The 17,880-nt window shown below is 39.1% G+C and overlaps 1 long non-coding RNA gene across 1 annotated transcript; it reads right to left on the reverse strand.

Annotated features, from left to right (window-relative positions):
- Positions 1–772: 772 nt before the first annotated feature.
- Positions 773–17,088, reverse strand: LOC144288352 (uncharacterized). The gene is made up of 3 exons (XR_013356299.1): positions 16,981–17,088; positions 1,734–1,796; positions 773–931 (listed from the first exon to the last, which is right to left on the reverse strand). It is a non-coding gene; the product is annotated as an uncharacterized LOC144288352 (long non-coding RNA).
- Between the last annotated feature and the right edge of the window lie 792 nt (positions 17,089–17,880).

Genomic DNA, 17,880 nt, shown 5'->3' on the forward strand with positions numbered 1-17,880 from the left:
TTTCAAAAAAATATTAGATAAATTAATCTAATAATATATAAAATGGAAATACATCATGACCAATGAGATTTATTCCAGGAATGCCAACTTGGATTGACAATAGAAAATCAACCATGCAATTCACACTAACAAAACAAAAGAGAAATATCATATGGTCCATTTAATAGATGCAGACAAAGCATTTGACAAAACTCAACATCATTAATGTTAAGAATTTCCCATCAGAGTAGGAGCAGAAGAAAAAAAATCCTAAATCTGATCAAAGGAGTCCACAAAAACAACCGCTAACTTCCTACTAAACGTGAAACACTATGCATAAAGCTTTCAGAACAGTGCCTGGTACAAAGTATGCACTAAAAAGGTTTTTCAAAAAAAATTACACAAATTTTTAATTTCTCTCTTCAGAAATGCTACAAGTAACTAAATCTTGTGAAAATTTATGATACAATATTAACTTTAATCCTAGCAGAAAAGAGATGTTCAACAGATGTTCTTTTACATTTTCCCTTGGATCTCTACATTTTTTAAAGAGATTTATTTATATTTAGTTTTGAAATTTAATGATCTTATATATACTTCAGTACAGAAAAAGAAAGATTTTGAGTCATAAAATTAATTTTAAATACTATTTTTTTCCTGTCCAAAGAATGGATAATGCCTTTGTATTTTCGTAGACTGAAAAACTGAAGCAAAAGTACAAGTTTCTAATGGTATGTGTGTATGCATGTGTGTGTGTTTCTGAGAGAATGTGAGTATATATATCTGACCTGTCTGTACATCGGGGTCCTTTTCTGTCTTACATTATGTGTCCATCTGCATGAGGTCCAGACTTTGCTTGCAAGCACCACGTATTACCAAGCATATACATCTAGGTGTGGCTCTGTGGTTCCAGTTGGACCTCTGTGTCTTAGTAATGTTTCCCAATTCAGACCTTAAAAATAAAAAAAAAACATTTATAGAAGTACAGTATTTCTCTACATCTCTTTAGGTTTCTGAAGGATAAGAGGTTTTCTTCCTTAAAAGCTGCTTTAAGAGATATGAACTACTCCTAACTCCTTAAGTTCTCCAAACTCCCATTCTCCTGTCAGAAAGAAAAAGCCCCACCTTTAGCCATAATAATTCATATCCTCACTACAGTCTTGTGATATGATGCCAATATTATCATCATTCTATAAATTAGGACACTGAGTCAAAGTGAGATTCAGCGATTTAAAGTGCTGTATTCAGTAAGTGGCAGAGCTAAGTTTTGAACCCAGGTAGATTGGTTCTGGACTTCAGTTCTTACTGCATATATTGCCACTCATATTATTCATTTGCTTAATGCCGTCATTAAGCTGTAGGATTCATAAAGCCACAACTAGTTACCTTGCTCACAGGGCTTTGCACATATAAATATCTAAGAAATAGATAGATGTTGAATGAATGAACCCTATCAGGTAGCTATTCTTTTCCCTGATCTATGGATAAGGAAATACAGATTAAAGAAGCCAAAGTAGTTTACTCAGAATCAAACAAATAGACAGTACATCTAAGATTGAACCTAGACCGTAGACTGAATCTCTTTTTCATTGCTCTTAAAGCACACCATACTAACTCTTTAGATATCTGGACATCTCCAGAAAATTTATAGACAGTAAAAAAGCACTGGAGAGAATTTGACTCCTTGAGGGATTGCATATGAAATCACTTTGGGCATAAAGCCTTTATAAAAGGAGGGACTCAACATCACTTACTGGAGGTGACAATAGCCTTGAGGTACTTGATAATGATGGTGACTATGATGCTGATGATGACTCCTATGATGAAGAATTAGAAACAAAAAAAAAGGAGGCCAATGTTTTATTCCTAGGACATAATGTTGTTTACCTCACTTATGCAAACTTTGATGTGTCCTGTAAAATAGATCTGCTATTTAATGGTCAGACACTACCTGGGCAAGTAAAAAAAAAAAATCATGTAGTTCAGTAATAAAACATCAGATATTGATTCAGTACTGTTATTAAGACAACACTGAACCATCTAGTTCACAATCTTGTTTATTTAAAAAGTTGTTTTAAGCTTTTTACTTCTAACTGCATCTTTGACACTATATAAAATGTGTTTAAACAGGAAAATGCTAAAATGAATGTAAGTTAAGTTAGACAGACTGGATGGAAAGATATCTATCCAATCAAAATAAAAAATATAAAGGAAGTAAAGCAGATTTGCTTTTATTCTCTACAGATTCAGAGGTAAAAGTGGAAAAATTCACATTTTAGCAGATAACTAATTATTAGTCTTAGTAGGAGCAGACTTCTTGTCAACAGCAACAAAGTCAGAAAGCCATTATGTTAACAGCGATGTTCAGTATAGTCCTATCCTGTTATATCCAATTGTTTTCTCAAAGAAAAAAACTAAAAAGGAATTGGAAAAGCAGCAGTTTACTACCATTCAGGGTCAGCTGCAGGCATAGCCACAGGGTCTGTCCATGTAAATAATGGTCTGTTGCTGTCCAGACAAGCTGATGAGTCATTCCCAGACTTGCCCTCTGGATAGAATCGTAATTACTGGAAAATTTCACAATTTTCTGCCGCATGATGTGAATAATAAGAAAGCACAAATGTATGTTTAATGAACAAATAAAACATTTGTTTTGTTGTTTTGAGTGACCTAATCTAATGCTTCAATCTTTTGATCAATAAAAGACTAAAATACCTTCCACTAACTCTAAAAGTAGCCAGAAAAGGAAAGGGCATCAGTAAGACGTGTGACAACAACTTGTGAGTAAAAAACAAACCAAAGTGTATTGTCCTTCCTTGTATGCCTTCTTTCCTTACTTCCCTTACTCATTCATCCATTCAACAAATATGTTTGGAGCACCTATTATGAGCAATGCTGAGAGTATGGCTATGCATGCTGTGAGTCCAGCACCCTTGAGAAAGGAAGATGCTACATTGAAATTTGGTAGCATATGGTGGATCACATTAGAAGGAATGATAAGCAGTTGAAACAACTGTGGTAAATGAGATTTGATCTTGATCTAGAAGTTCTAGAAGAAGATCAAGATCTTCTAGCTGGGGTAATGAGATAAAGTGTCTGAGATCCTTCCTGATTCTTAGGATCCTTGATCTAGTTACAACTCCTTTTTAAAAAAATATAATAGCCTTCTGTTTTTATTTAACTTTCCTTTGAACCAGAATGTTTGTATTCCATTAGCCAACATTTCAATAACACTCCCATCTCACTCTAAATGTACATATGTTCCTACATGTTGATATCACTGGTTTTATAAAATACCAGTCCTGGATAAACTCTCTGATTGATTGTCTCATGTATTCCTTGTTGGCATTCCAATAACTATTTTTCATCTTACTCTGTAGTCACATTATTCAGCTATGGCTATTTTAAACCTTTTCTAAATTCTGAAACTCTCATCTCTGCTACTTTCCACTTCTTTCTTGATGTCAGCATGTGATGGTACCTACTATCTCAGAGAGAAAATAGATGCCAGCAGTTGGGCCTTTCCTCAACCTCAAAATCACCATGTTCCTTTTCTCTTCATCCATCTGCACCCTCTCTCTTTATGCAAGAGAGGAGGTGGTCCTCCTTCCTGTAAAATTCAAAATCTCCCAGCTATGATTTGTAGCCTCTCCTCTCCCACCTTCTCAGAAACTTTAGAAAATCAAATATTTTTTATCTTGCAATATTTTCTGATTTTCAAGTTTAAACTTGAATATTTGCAATTGCTTTTAAGCTCTTTCAAGCCTGTCCTAAAGAAAAAATTAAAATGTTTACCTGACCCTTCATTCCCCTTCAGCAACAACAAACTTCTCAAAAACATTGTGAGTATTTTACTGGTTCTAGTTCCTTATTTCCTGATCATAGAAGCCACCTTCTATGTGGCTTACCCTTCATCTTTCCACCAAACCAGCTTTTGTCAAGGTCCCTGGCAGCCTCCATGTCACTAAGTGCAATTATCTTTTTTAAGTTTTAAATTTTCATCTTATTTGATTTCTTAGCATTTGACAATGTGGAACGCTGTCTCCTTCTTGAGACATTTTCTTCTATTGATGTGTCACATCATACTCCCCTAGCTTTTCTCCTATATTTGTCCATAGCTTCTTGGTGTCTTTGGTATGCTCTTTCTCTTCTACCTAGGAGGTAACTGATAGCCATCCTCCCTCCAGGCCAGGCCCAGGTTGCCTTCTGCTTTTATGTCTCTCCCTAAGCAACTCCATAGTTTTAATTAGCATCTTTGTCACTATTATACATAAATATTGTGTATCTCCTAAGATGTCCCTCAACTGCCTCCTTCTTATTCTTTCTTGTTCAGCACCCCACCTAGACCTCGGCATACTTCTCTTGCATGGTGAATACTGAGATTGTTTAATTTAGGCGTTAAAGTTTGAGTAGACTTTCAGGAGGTGATGTATAGAAGCAGAAAAAATTATCCCAGATACTGAAAATGGCAAAAAAAAAAAAAAAAAAAAAGGAAAAATCATAAGAATAAAAGATCAAAGTGAATTTCAGAACTACTTGAAGTAAGCTACTTGAATGAGCATAAGCTTTACAAATAGGTTGAGCCTGGGTCATGGAGGCAGCCAGGCCCCACCCAACCAATAATAGTAATCCCATGACAGTTTTCAACAAGGGATAAATGGTATCAAAACGAGTGCTTTAAGATGACCAACCTCACTCAGGTCCTTACGCAAGGTGGCTCTATGGAAAGAAACAACAGAAGCTAGAACATGAAGTTGGAGTACAACTATTTTAGGCTTTCTGTGTTAAGGTAATAAAGACCTTAATCAAGTTGCCAATGAGAGCTAGAAGAAAGAATGAGCTAGAAAACATAGTGAAAGACAGAAACTAAATTTGATGTGCAGGATATGCAGCAGATGAAATTCAGGCTAAAAAGTCTCATGAAGGTTGAAAGTAATTGAAAAAAAAGAGTCACTCTTCAGTGTTCAGAAGAGGATTTGAAAATGTGAAAACAGCATCTAGGAAAGAAGCCTGGGGTGTTCATATTTATTTAAAAGTCACACTCAAAGAGATGATAACTGAATTTTCGAGGTTGAGTTTTCCAAAGAGGAGGGTATAGAAAAAGGGATGAGAAGAAGGTTGAGGATGAGACTTTAGAAGGTATATAAAATGTTAAGGAAGGAAAAAAATGTCAAGGAAGGAAATAAAAAAGGACAAGTGAAGAAGAAATTTAATTTGTGCAGGGCCAGAGAAGCCAAGGAAAGGAAGCATGTCAAGAAAGTTCTGAGACGCCAAGGGGGAGAGAAAAGCACTTGGCAAGTTCTGAGTGTTTTCAATCTTTGCAAAAGGATTAAGAAGAGTTTGATAAAAACAGCCCAGTCTTTGAGGAAATGTTGCGGTTAAAGGGGGAAAAAAAGTTGTGTTAGTTTAAGGAGGGAGTAGAATTGCTGAAAAGTTGATATTTTTGCTTATTTTAGGCAAAGGAAAAGCTGTATTTATACAGTGTGGAAGGACAATTATTGGAAAGAGGAGACATAACATGGTAAGGAAATGATGAAGTAAAAAACCATTTTCAGGATAGAAGAAACTGAGGGAATTTAAGGAACAGTGGAAGATAATTTCCAGAAAAAAGGAAGGACACCTTGTCCTTCTAACCATTGCTGAAAATAGATCAGTTGTGAGGACCTGAGAATGATGTGCTTGGAAGTCTATTCAAAATGGATGAGATCAAGTTTTAAGGCACTGTTGGAGAAGAAAGATAAGGAAGAAATCGGATCACCCGCAGTCATTCATCTCCTAAAGTGGCCATGTACAAAATAGAAAAGAGGGACTGCCAAGATAGTCTTCTAACATTTTTTTTTGAAAAGTGATTAATGATAAGTTTTGCCCAAATAATTGTTGTATCTGTTATATTTAGAAAAGTCTAAACCTGAGAAAGCAAATGGGTTTAATCTGTCATGTCAACTCCAATTGATTAGTAAGCCTGCAGTGCTATTGAAAAGGACTATGAGACCTGTTCTAGCTCAGCAGGAGAGTACCCCATGATTGATCAGCCATGTCTACTTTGGGCCAAGCATAGAGGGTTGATGTATTTGCTAACTCTGGAACCATACCTATAAGTTATTTAGTCCAATTTTCTGATATACAGATCAGAAGCAAGACAGCATTTAGATATTCATCACAGATTTATATAAAAGTAGAAATGTCAGGCAAAGCCATCCTACTTTAAGATTCCTTAGCCGAGAGATTTGGATTTTGGAACTCAAATTTTTTTGAAACGTACAGAATTCAAACAGAAATGCCAGACCCCTCTTATTTCTCTAAACTGTCTTCAGATTTCATATTCACTCCTTCCTTTTAAGTTAATCTGGGACTGGTGTGGAAACACATTTGAACTTTACATTAAAGAAAGTATGACCAAAATTTGCACCACTATCCAAGATTGATTATCTGTCCAAGATTAGTTATCTGATTTCTTTTTCCTAGTGGAAAGAAACACTATTCTGCATCAAAAAGCTTTCAAAATGTACTCTTTTTAGTGGGAGGGAGAGAGAGGATGGTAGGAAGGGGGGAGAGGAATAGTAACTCTGTAGCTACAGAAGTGGCAGGGTAGTGTGACAGCCATGGCAAAACATGTTCTATAGTATCAGCCCCTGTCAAAGATGCAAATGTTGGCCAAGGACCTGGGAAGTAGGGTGTGGCTGGGGGGCAGTCCTCTTCGTTAGCTTCAATGCCTCAATTTAAACTGGATATAGAAATTAGCTATAGAAAAGCAAATCACGGGATCCCTGGGTGGCGCAGTGGGGATCCCTGGGTGGCGCAGTGGTTTAGCGCCTGCCTTTGGCCCAGGGCGCGATCCTGGAGATCCAGGATCAAATCCCACGTCAGGCTCCCGGTGCATGGAGCCTGCTTCTCCCTCTGCCTGTGTCTCTGCCTCTCTCTCTCTCATTCTGTGCCTATCATAAATAAATAAAAATTTAAAAAAAAACCCTTTGAAAAGCAAATCAGAAGGTCCATCATTTCATTAAAATCATTTTTACTAAGAATATTGATATGTTTCTTGAGTATAATTAACTTTTTGATTAACATTGCTGAAACTACTTTCTATATTTAATAGTTGCATTCTTATTCCTATACTTGTGTTATAAAATTCCTCTGCTATTATGTAGTGCATTGTTCATGTGAAGCTGTTTTGAAAGGAAACACAGCTCTGTCTTGATAAATATCAGGAAACTACCAGATGTTTCCTACTGTCTAAGCCAAATCAGTCAACAGTAGGATCATGCTTTCATGGACATAGTGGTGAACTATACACCACCCATAGCCACCCTATAATACAGAGTCCAGTACTTTAGCACTCAGCAGAATGTACAACTTAAAAAGTTAGAAAACCAAACCAAACCAAACCAAACCAAACCAAAACAAAAAACAAAATAACAAAAAAACCCTCCGAAACCCAAAACAAAACATGAGGAACATCATTCTAATATTATTTTACCTTTCTTAGCAAAAGAGAACGCAGTAGTCGTATTCAAATTTTTAATCCAAAAAAGGAATAGACTTGCTTTCTGATATCATGTAACAGTTCCATAAATAGAATTTATATTTTTCCTCTTCTGAAAGTAGAAAGTTCGTTAAGAGATAAGACAGAGAAAAAGTTAACTTGTTGTTAAAGAATAATATATTAAGAAAGGCTAGTGGCTAAGCAAGTTTCTTATTTGAATAACCCAGAGCTAGTTGTAGTTCTTTTGCTGAGCTTGCATACTGATGTGGATGCCACCTAGACAGGGGTAAGGTGGGGAGGGAAGACAAGTTTTCAGACTGAGCAAAAAGCATCTGCAAAAATTGGGATGCAAAGAACTTAAGGCATACCTAGCTATCAGCCAGCAGTCCCCTGGATAGGTATATGCAGAACAAAGGGGGAGGGGGCGTGGTAGATTCAAAATATTTGGTGTGGAACCTTGAGGACAAGCTAAGTCATCTGTGCCTACATCCTCAAACAGGCAAAATAAGGCCATGAGAGGTTTGTGAAAGAAGTATATTATAGGATTGTTGATGAGATTGTTCATGAAGAGGGGTAAAGAGAAAAGTTTGAAGGGTAGAGGTCATGGCATGTCTTTGTATGAGAGCCTGGAAAGAATGGCTATCACAGAGTGGAAAAGCTCCAAGAGGCAGAAGCAGGCAGAGAAGCAATACGGATGAAGTTTCAAAGTCAAAGGATGATAGGGCTTTGAGGAGAAAGCAGCTTCCAATGATAGAGAAGGTCACCAGTGAATGAGAATTTAAATACACTGGATTTGCCAGTCATGTGGAGAAAGTCAGTAGTGAGAATGGAAGTGGGATTGCAAGATTTCAAAGAATGAGTAATTAGTAAGAGAAAGTCAGGCAAATGACACAGGCAATGCTCTCAGCAGTGGAAACTGAATAAAAGCATGGAGGGTATTGCTTGCACAGGAAGCAGAACAAGGGGAAGTTTCTCCTTTTGTTTTATAATTGTTAGGGTGATCATTGATTTGGGTGGAAGGAGCAGTTACATTTTTAGACAGAAAAGAGGAAGCCCACTGAGGGTGAGAATTAGAAAACTAAGGAAACCAGCATAACTTAGAGACTTAAATCCCAGGAGACCAGGGATACAAGAGCTCAAAAAGATAGGCTTAACAAAAACAACAACAACAAAAAAGGAAAATGCTTGCTTGTCCATCAGAAAAGAGAGGGGCCAAGAAGAAAAATGAACGTTTTGAGACATTCTCCTATAGGAAGTAGGAAAAGTAGGAGAGTGCACATGTGATGCTCTCAAGCTTTTCTACTGAGTAATAGGGTAGGACACCTGCTGGACTCTTGTAAGAGAAGGGAGAGACTTGGTGCCGACATGGTGGAGAACTCAAACAGCAAGTAACAGAATCCCAGTGCAGCAAAGGGCCATCCAAGATTTGTCAGGTTTTCTCCATACTAGCCAACATCCTGAAAGTAGAAGAAACTTCAGACTATGTGGTGGAGAGATGGATTTTCACTAGAAATTAACTGGCATTTGGGGGTGAAATAGAGCAGGAAAATAGGGGATACGGAGGAGACACGCAAGAGGAGGACTGGATAGCAAGGACTGCGGAGAAGGATGGCAGGAAGGTGAGACCAGAGACAGCGGACACTCAACTTCAGGTAGGCTCTTCTTTTATCTTGGAACTTCCTCTTTGCTGAAGTCGTGAATTATATTTGCTACCCCCCAAGCACAGCTGTGGGGACATGAAAAGACTAAGAGAAGAACATAGTGGCAGGAGGTGTAATTCAAGTGGGCTGGGTGGATGAGTGGGGTGGGATTCAGAACGGGAGAAAGCCAGCCTCAGGGATTCACATCCCTGGGCCTGGGCTTCCTGCAGGACTCCACACAGGAGAGCTGAGAGAGATCTGCCAGTCTTAAAGGATGGTGTGAAATTATCTGACATTGGAGTGTTACAAGAATGGTGTTAAGTGGCTGACTGCCCGAGCCAGTGTGCACAGGGGAAGGACATTCAGACTGGGGGGCAAATGGGGGAAAGTAAAGGGACTACGAAAGGAAGGTGTGGACAAGCCTCCAGATTTCTAGAAAGAAGAGGGTGAGATGAAGCCCCAGAAAATTCACCAGTTTGGGATGGAAGATGAATGCATTTTAAGGTAAACTCATGCTGACAGAGGGAAAGTGGAAGAGAAGGGAGTAGAAGCCGAGTGGCCACCGCAACACGGATACGCGGGGACCATGCGGGTATTATGATATTTAAGTTGGTAATTTATCAGAAAGCAGGATGTGGTTGTCGTCAGATTCTATATTCCATCCCAGGTGCTGTTCTCCCTGAAAGAGGGTCAGGGTCCAGGCCTGAGATGCCTTTGACCTCTGGCTCAGATGATTGATGAAAAAAATCCTGGTTTAAATAAATCATCTAAGAGCACCAGGGGTCAGGCCCCTGACAATTTACCAGGCTTAGAATAAGAAGAGGAGGAGGGTGAAGTGCATCAGTATTCAGCCTGCGGGGCCAGCCTGGGAATTAGAGGAGGTGATGACCTCCCACCCTCCATGCTCTTTTCTACTCCCACAGCCCCCTGCCACACACCCTCCTCATCTCCCTGTTGTCCCTCCCCTGACCCCCGATTTTTAAGATCCTGTTACAGATCCCAGGAAGTGCAGGACACACTGGCTTTGGGAGAACTACAAATGATTAAAACATAAGATTCATTCGCAGTTCCTTGGTAACCTGGGAAATCCGAATTAAAACAAGAACATTATCTTTTAGATGGCTTCAAAGGGTCTGAGAAAGGAGCTCAGAATATTTTCTGTGATCGCCAAAAGGGCATCATAATAGAATATGGCACAAAGAAATATTTCACAAAGTGAACATAAGCGTGTAATGAAGGACCTCACTCACCCAGCACCGAAAACATTACCAGCATCCCAGAAGCTCCCTCCTGCTTGCCCACAGTCCTACTGTATACCTAGGAGCAACCATAATCTTGACTTCTTACACCATAGGTTACTTTTACATTAAAAAATTCACTGCCAAAAAGCAGAAAAGAGAAGAAAAGATTTGCAACTTTCTCATCATTAAGGAGCCCCAAATCAAAACAACAACACAAAAATAAAAAAGTAGAAAGTTCACTGTCATTTTGTTCACATTTTTAATACTCTCTGGGCAGAGCTCCAGATAGAAATTACTAATATCTCAAATGGGTGATATGCCAACAAAAATACTAGTACTTTATAATACATTAAAATAGCCCTGTATAATGGAATGTGAAAATCAGCATTGTAACACTTGGGTAAAGGAGATGAGAAATTCTAAATTTGAAGTGTTAAAAGGGTCATTGCCTTAGAAATTGACAGGTGAGGGAGACGGGTGGAGTCGAGGTCTCTGATGTCATCAAGGAAAAAGCAAGAATGGCAGGTAACTAATTGCATTTGAGAGGATGGCAAAATTGATCAGCCTGAACTATAAACATTAAGTGGAGGCAATAAAATGGTGGTCAGGATATGGCAGTGGAGGCCCCTGAACCCATGAAAGAAAATCAGTGGAGGAAGCAGCAGCCTCTTGGACTGATTGGGATAATAGGAAAAGCTAATGGAAGGAGATAATTAAGAGCATGGGTCAATTTGATTACTGTGGACTGGGGAGTGGGGGGACAGGGCACAGAAGAAGGTACACAGGGCTTGTGCTCCGAGTCATTGGGATGTCCTCAATATAGTGAGACAGTACCTGGTCTAAACTAAAGAGGCCCAATGCCCTTCTTCATATGGGTTATGTAGCAGTCTCCTTCTTAAGGTGACACACTTGAGATTAAAATAGACTGCCTTGCCATGGAGGGAGGGTGTTGAACACATATACACAACACATATTAAATTGAATTTCAGAAGGTTAACTGACTCCAAAAACTTATTCACATATATCCATGCATACTATAGGTTAAGACTTTTGATTTAAGAAAAATGTGTGCTTGAAGAAAGAGCTCACCAACTGAGGATATTTATTTAAACAAAGGAAAGTCAGAAGTCCTGACTTAGAGATATGACCTTGGGAAACACCTTGACCTCGGGGTCTTAATTTTGTCATCTCTAGGATGAAAATAAGTATGAGGTCTTTAGGTGTTCTGAGGCCAGTTTTAATGTTGAAGTGGGGGGAGGGGGGAGGAAGGTTTCCCACACGAAACCAGGCAATTCTTGGAAGTCAGCTTGGTGTGTCAGAATTCAACTCAATTCTGACACTATCCATCTGAGATAGCCTCAGATCTCACAGGTTAAGGGTTCACTAGATTTGTGTCCCCCACCTCCCCCAACCTCAGATGCCAGCTGCAAGACCAGATTGTTACCTATACTTTTGACGGACTGGCTATAAATCAGAAGTTCCCATGTCCCCCTCCTTGGGTTTGATTAATTTGCTATAGAGGCTCACAGAACTCCTTATTATAAAAGGATATAACTTAGGTATAGCAAGGTGGAAGAGATGCATACAGCAAGGCACGAGGAAAGGCTGCAGAGCTTCCATGTTCTTTCCTAGCATACCGCAGTCCCTAAATTTCCACTGGTGCACCAACCCAGAAGCTCTCCACTCTGTCCTTTTGATTTTTTATGAAGACTTCGTTATTTAGGCACCACTGAATCATTGGCTTTTGGCAACTGATTCAACCTCTAGTCGCTCTCTTCTTCCCTCCCCCAGGTCGGGGAGTAGGGCTGAAAGTTCCAATCCTCTAATCACAGGGTTGGTTCTCCTGGCAACCAGCCCCCATCCTTTGGTGTTTTCCAAAAGTTACCTCATTAACATAGCAACGGACACCTTTGTTGCTCTCATCACACAGGAAATGCCGAGAGTTTTAGGAGCTCTGCCAGTAGGAGAGGAAGCTCAAATACATATTTACTTATAAAATCACAATATCCCCTGGGGTTTAATACTTATACGGTCTCCTGATGAAGTTTTGGAGTTAGGTGACCTATCATGGGGTGAGGTCCGGAGCCAATGACCAAGAAAGAATTCTTGAGACATCTTTGGTGCAAAAAGATGGTTTTATTAAAGCACGGGGACAGGAGCTTTGGGCAGGAAGAGCTGCTGCCCGGGGCCTGTGAGGGGTGGCTGATTATATACCTGGAGTTGGGAGGGGTTTAAGGATAGCATACTCTCTAAGGAATCTTGGAAGTGAGGTTTCCAGGACCTTGAGGGGCCTAGCTATTATTGGGAAAAGGTCACTTACCACCGTCTAATAAAATCTGAGTCATGAGACCCTTCAGATGTATATCAGTGGGCCATATGCTTGGGGATGATTGCCAACATGTATTTTGGGGGGTAGAGATAAAGGAAATTTCTAAAGGAATTTTTATATATTACAGTAGACTTACTCCTGGGGGGTCAGGCTAAGATTGCCTTCTGTCCTTAGCAAAGTATGAACATCAAGACAGTTGAGTCTGTAGAGGAATATCACTCTCTTTGCTTTAAGGACTTGTCAATGTGCTTTGTCCTCAGCCAGTCCTCTGTTCCCACTTCATCTCCCTCTCAGGATCAAATGAAATAATGTCTTGGTGCACGGAAAGTATCAAAAGACCATACAAGTAGATGACACTATTAATATTATTACTTGTTGGCTTATTCATCCCAAGAATCTAGCTTTTCCTAGAATATTGAATACATGAGGAGCAGGAAAACAACTTTTTTCCTCCCACTGGTGAGTAAATGGTGTATCTCCCCATCTCTGCTCTGGTATCAGGATTGGAAAAGAAATAAAATACATTTCAAAAGGAAGGAAATAAATTTTGAAAGGGAGATTTCCTTTAGATTCTCTAAGTGGCCTAAATTATGTATTAGATGGTTAGAACAGTCTTTTTGACTTCAGATTTCAAAGCATTATAAATTATACTAATAGTAATTTTACAATGCCCATTTTTCAATTGCTTCTCTTCAGATTTCATTTTCTGGGTATCCTTACCCTAAATGCCTGAGGGGGAAAAAGGAAAATTCGGGTTCCATTGTGTAGTAAATAGCAGAGAAACACTGTTAGAGAAAGTATTATAGCAAAAATCTATTTGAGCAAAGTCCAACCAAATACCCCAGTCAGCTGCAATTTTGGCTTAACTCAGTTTTTTTTCTTTTTTAATAAAGATAGATTTATTTATTTATTTATTTATTTATTTATTTATTTATTTATTTATTATAGACAGAGAGAGAGAGAGGCAGAGACACAGGAGGAAGGAGAAGCAGGCTCCATGCTGGGAGCCTGAGTGGGACTCAATTCCGGGACTCCAGGATTGCACCCTGGGCCAAAGGCAGGCGCTAAACCACTGAGCCACCCAGGGATGCCCTTAACTCAGTTTTTTAAAGAAATTCAGAGGTTTAGATTAGTCAAGTAAGATTTTACTACTAATAATGAAAATAATGGAGATGGAGGATGAGAATTAGAGGAAGTAAGAGAAAGAGGGAAGTAGGGTAGAGAGGAGGTAAAGAAGGTAAAGATGCATAGAAAGAAAACCAGTGCGTCACAAAAATGTGGAAAACCAAGAAGATACACGAGATTCTAATCCAATGTCCTTTATCTTTTATCCTCATTCATTTTCACTCTCTTTTTGCTAAGGGTTAACTATGCCAGGTACTAAGGGGAAACACAGAAGATGTATAAGGTGCAGGTCTTTGTATATACATATGCAACAGATAACCTGATGGTTTCGTGTGAAATAAATTAACATCAGCTTCTCCAGAGAATGGAATGTACAACATCCAAGGAAACAATATTAAGCAATGAAAATATAAGATTCAGGTAGAAACAGAGTCTCAGACTTTGAAACTTCGTTTCACCATAGAAAGCCTGTATGACTCTGGGAATTTACCTAAGCTCTCCAAACCTCAGTTTTGTTGCTGCAAAATGGGTGTAATCCTAGTGAGATAGAGAAACTAAGGGACCTTATGAAAAAATAACTCTGCTTTTTTGCTCCTTTTCCTGCTTCTATTCTTGCCAGGACCTTCACCCCGACCTTATACATGGTTTAGAGTACCAATAATGTTCCTTGTAAAGGTCAAGGAGTTAATTTCTTTGGAGTCTTCCAGCACAGTTGATAATGCTTAAGGAGTGACCAGATGGAGTCATCATGTGTCTTTTCCAAGACTACATACTCTAGACGCCTTGATGAGAAAACCCCTGGCTCCAGGGCTGTAAGTGACTTATGGAGGCCACCTGAGCATTCATCCTTGTTTTGACCAGTTTCTGGATGCTCGAGAGGACAGGTACACAGACCACCATCCTATAAAACTCTAGACCCCCAAGCAAAGACAATACTCTCTCCTTTCCTCCCTGAAACTCTCAGGTACTCTTGTCTATTCTCTGTCTTCACTAAACTTCAGTAACCTCCGCTCCTACTTCCTCTAAGCTCACATTTGATTTCTATCCTACATGAAGCCAAGGACCCTCTTGGCTGATCCTAAGAAACCTTGGACCTGGCCAGCCTGCATCACTAGTACAAATCTTATACGGTCCTTGTGAGGATAAAATAGGTTAGTGTGTACAAGGCCCTTGGCACAAAGTCAGATAAACTCAACAAATGTCAACAAGCATCAGGAATATGCACAGAAATAGGAAGAAGTTTCTAAATAAGGAGACTACAAACCGGATACTCTCATTGTGGTTTTTCTGCACTAATTTGCTGCACGATCTTTATAAATGTCACTGACCCATGGATTCCATATTTTAGAAACTAGAAGAACATAGTACACAGTATTCCCTTTACTTTTGATACCAATTACAAGTTCAGGGGTACCCAAGACCACTCTTAGAGTCAATAATTTGCTAGAAGAGCTCACAGAACTCACCGAAAGCCTTATGTTCACAGTTGCAGTTCATTATAGCTAAAAGAGACAGATTAAAATCAGCCAAGGGAAGCGATGCATGGAGCAGAATCCAGGAATGTTCCAAGGATGGAGTTTCCAGTTGCCCTCTCTCAATGGAATTATGGACAACGCCTCTTTCTCTTAGAAATTATGTGTGACAATAAGCAAAGGGCATTGCCAAGCAGGGGAATTCATCAAAACCTTGGTAGCCAGTCTTTACTGGGGCTCCATAGTCAACTACCACATGCTTGGTCTCAATCTCTAGCCTCTGCAGAGATCCAGCTGATACCACAAGATTCAAAGACTCACCATAAGTCACATTGTTATACTTCTTGGCATGGTCCAAAATCCCCAGGTAAATAAAGACACTCTTACCAGGCAGGACATTCAAAGGGGTTAGAGATTAGCTCCCAGGCGCAGGTGGGGAAAAGTCAGGGCTCTCTTTGGGTAAGGTTAAATTCTTCACTATATATTATCAAAAGTTAGACTTTCACCTCTAACACTCTGGACTAACGTTTTCAAATTTTTATCAACTGAAACCTACAAAAAGAAATGAATTTTTACATGTTGACTTGAACATCTATGTTTCAAAAGATAAATACTTACCCTTTTACAATATGGTATGTATGCTGATATTTTATTTTAAGTTATTAGTAACATTCCACTAAATTGATCACTAAGTGAAATATTGATCTAGAACAGGGCCCTGTGGGCCAGATGCAGCCAGTTGCCTGTTGTATAAAAATGGTTTTATTGGAACACAGCCACACCCATTTGGTTCTCTACTTTATGGTGTGTGGCTGTCTCCATTTTGGAGTAGTTGCCACAGAGATAGTATGGCTTGCAAAGGCTAACATAGTTACTCTCTGGCTCTTTAGAGAAAAAGTTTGACAACCTCTGCTGTAATGTACCAATATGACTTATGACCTCAGGAACATATATTTATAATATTGCCTTCTAGCTCTTCTAGTATATGACAAACGCATACCCAGTTTTTGGTTGATATAAATGCATGGTAATGACACAAAGTTTAGATTACAGGTTCCCAAGTAAATTTTGTGGAGGAGAGTCTCTAGCATTGCACTGGGAAATGTCCTTCTAAGTAGGATAAAAGAAACACTTATTTCCAGGCAGTGGATGTGGCAAGACTGTATAATACTTTAAGCTCATGATTTGCATGCCCTCAAACTTGTGATCGTGTTACTCATTAATCAAAAAGTGTTTGCAAACTCCTTCCCTTCCAGATACACTGCATTTTTTTCAACTACAACAAAGTATGAGGAATTATGTGAGAAACTTCTGGCATTAAAAAAAAAAAAAAAAAAAAAAAGCAGAAGCTTCAGAAAACACTGATCAGGATTAAAAAGGAGTTCAATTTTAGTAAGAGAAGTATTATGCCAAGAGAAAAAAAATCCAACACAGACAGATACCCAAAGAAATATCAATAGAAGTTTCTCTAAAGTCCAGATTCAAGTGGAGTGTTCAGAAGAAATACAAGAGTAAATTCGGGAGGTGAACTATAAATTGAACAGCAAACAGAATTCTCTGGACATCACTCTCATTGCAGCCATCTAAGATTGAATATTAGGAAAAAACTAGAACAAAATGTAAGCTGCTAGAAGGGTGAGGTAGATAATGGCACATTATTATCAGTTTCTGAAATATTGGAAGGATGGCTTATTATAGCCCTTACCCTTACCAGATTGGCTGGCCAGTGCTGGGAACAAATCTTGTGACTTCTGGGAAGTTGACTGTATTGAAAATGAGTCTCTGCACAAAGAGGTCATTGAGTCGTAGGGATTTTTTCTATTCTGTAACGTAAGATGAAGAGGGCATAATCAGAACCTGTAGTCTCCTGCCTTCTAGAAATTGATGCTTTTATAAATTGAGTCAGTAAAATTAATTTTTGAGTGGCTGCTCACTTTCTCCTAGATGCAATTTGGATTTGCCACAGTGGCTGTGAGGATTTGTCAAGTCTCAAGTTCATTGTGATGCTTTGCCTCTCACAACAGATATCTAATCTATCCCTTCCCAACTTTTTGACCATCCCGACATTTTGCCTTTATCATCAGAACCCTTTGACTTTTATCCTAACTAATCTTTTCCCAGGTATCCCTAGGTTATTCCTATTGGCTTTCTGCTGCTCCAGGTTAAAGCCGAGATCCTCCCTCAATGTGGTGGATGGATTGTAAACTGTCCTTAACTTTCTACCCTTCCTTGTATCTATCTATGCCTTTGCCATATGCCTTCCTTTGCACAGTTGAATGCAGTGGAAGTGATTGTGTGCTAGTTCTTTTCTAGGCCTTAGGATACCTTTTACCTTTCCACTCTTCTTAGAACTCTGCCATGCTATGAGAACAAGCCAAGGCAAGTCTGTTAAAGGACAAAAGACATATAACCCAGTCACCAACTTTGCCCTAACTCCCCGCCAACACCCAGCTAGCCAGTTAGCCCCCAGCAGATCCACCCACTGACAGCACATGAATCAATGAAATCAACTATGATCAACAGAGCAAGGCCCAGATATACTGACTGGTAGATTCATAAGCAATAAAAATGTATTGTTTTAAGTCATTGAATTTGGTGTAATTTGTTTCCC

Source organism: Canis aureus, chromosome 18 (genome assembly GCF_053574225.1).
Source record: "Canis aureus isolate CA01 chromosome 18, VMU_Caureus_v.1.0, whole genome shotgun sequence".
Taxonomy (NCBI): Eukaryota; Metazoa; Chordata; class Mammalia; order Carnivora; family Canidae; genus Canis; species Canis aureus.